The sequence below is a fragment of the Crocuta crocuta genome, unplaced genomic scaffold (genome assembly GCF_008692635.1).
Source record: "Crocuta crocuta isolate KB4526 unplaced genomic scaffold, BGI_CrCroc_1.0 scaffold59, whole genome shotgun sequence".
Lineage (NCBI taxonomy): Eukaryota > Metazoa > Chordata > Mammalia > Carnivora > Hyaenidae > Crocuta > Crocuta crocuta.
Window position 1 is genome coordinate 3,880,044 of NW_027551578.1, and position 2,087 is coordinate 3,882,130.

At 59.2% G+C, this 2,087-nt stretch overlaps 1 protein-coding gene across 1 annotated transcript in view; it reads left to right on the forward strand.

Moving 5' to 3' along the window:
• NTPCR (nucleoside-triphosphatase, cancer-related) overlaps positions 1-2,087 on the forward strand; it is a 30,502-nt gene that overhangs the window by 27,045 nt on the left and 1,370 nt on the right. The gene's annotated exons all lie outside the window — the stretch shown is intronic.

The window sequence follows — 2,087 nt, forward strand, 5'->3', positions numbered from 1 at the left end:
CTGAGGTGGGGGGGGGGGGGGGGGGGGGGAGGGGGGAGCAAAATGTTAATGTTTTTTTCATTCATTACATTTTTAACACAAAAACATTCTTAAAATGAATCTTTGTCAGTTTTTATGTTTTCTATGGACCCAGGGCTTGGAGAGCGTCCTCGGCATGTCTGTCGGACATGCCACTGCCACCCCTGCTGTGGCACCCGTACCCCCCGCAGCTCCTGTGGAGGGCCCCCCGGAGGGGGCTCACACATACCTGGGTGGTGGAGGTGGGGCTGCTCGCTGACCCGAGGCCTGGTGTGAGGTTGAACTGAGACGCTGCGGGGCCTTGCCAGCTGGGTCCTGAGACCAGGGTGGCCTGTTATCGTGACTGGGACAACATAGTGAGGCTCTTCCCAGACACACAGAACTGGGCCTGCGTGGCCGTAAGCGCTCCTGTTTATTCCCTCTGGAGCCCCATGCCTGTTGGATCCCCCTTCGCTGCTAGCCTTGGCTGTGCCACCTGCGCTCAGACGGGGGCTTGGGGGTCCTCACCTTCCCAGCCTTCCCTTCTCGGGCCCCTGAGCATCCGGTCAGAAGGCCGGGGATTACAGAGACGAGCCTCCCTCCTGCCCCAGCCTCCCTGCAGATGGGTTTCTGCTTCCCCTTCCCCCCCATGCTTTCCTCACAGCAGCTCGCATTCACGGCTGAGCACCAGTGGGACTGTCCCCTGCACAACTGGAAGAGTCAAATGCCCATGACCGTCTGGTGCTCCTTTTAATGGCCGGATGGAGAACCCAGGGTCTGAGAGATGGTCCAGGCAGGAGTGTCTGGAGCGAGCAATGCCTGGCTTGCCCCTTGGCCTTTCTCACCCTTGCAAAGCTGGCGTTAATTCTTTCCCTCTGGTCCAAGTGGTCCCTTCCTCGCCTCCCCCTCTGCCCATGTCTCCTGCACTCTCCTTGCCTCGCTTTCCATTGCGCCGCTCCCTCCCAGCTCGTCTCCTGCGTTATAAATCTTACATTTCTAGGGGAAGTGGCCCCAAGTGGCCCTCATCTTGGAATCCGCACTCTCACAGACCCTGAGGGCAGAGCCTAGGGGAGTTCCTGGTGAAGTTGGAAGGAGGAAAGGGATGTAATGGCCCCTCTCCACTAGCACAGTGGGGCTATGAGGCCCCCCGACAGGCTTGCTGAGCTCCCACCGCTGCCTCCCCCTTTCCTCCTCCATTCACATCAGCACACTTCCTTGATGCAAACAGTGGAAGGAGACTTGGGCTCACTTCAGCAAAAACAGCAACGAAAGCCTTGCAAGGCTGTGTGGCAGTTTCTCCACAAGCTGGAGCCGAGCTGATGGCCCTTGGGGGACCAGAGACCAAAGCTACAGAGCAAGGACGAGGGCACTGCATCCTTGGACTTAGTGTTAGAGGCGGTGGCCTCACCGTTTGCTGCTTGACTCCCTTCTTTCAGGATTCAGGTTCTCAGGGGGCCTCCAGGCGCAGCCTGAACTCGTTGACCACGAGCTGGCTTCCTAGATGGTATAGACTCCCAGAGGAAGGTCACAGGCTCCTAGGGGGAGGGGGAGCGGGTGCTGGGGAACCAGGGGGGTGAAGCCCACCGTGCGTCTTCATCACACGTTCCTGTGGCACCTGCTGTGTGCCAGGCAGTCTGTTAGACATGGCGGGTGTCANGGCACTGAGCCTGGGGCTCTCCAGATGCACTCACTTTCTCTTTCCATGATTCTTTGCTCGGGTCTTTGTCTGGGTGACCTTCTCCCATGTGCACTTGTCAAAATTTATTCCAGTCCAGCCCATGGAAGCCTTTTCTCCCCACCTCCCCTCCCCCCCCGGCCCCCGCCCTGCCNAGCTCCCCTGTGCCTCTCCAGACTTGCTTTCCTGGACCCTTTACCACCAGTGCGTGCACCGTCCTTGTCTGTCCCTCTCTTCTGCCCAGCCAGCTCCATGAGTCAAGACCCTATCAGAGTCCTCTCTCTCTGTGTCCCCATCACCTTGCACGGTTTCTGATCGCCGCCCCATCGATGCTGAGTGGGTGCGTGTTGGGGCCAAGCAGGAAGGCACACACCGGTGATGGCTGAGGAGGTGGCCCTGCCCCTACTTGGGGGAC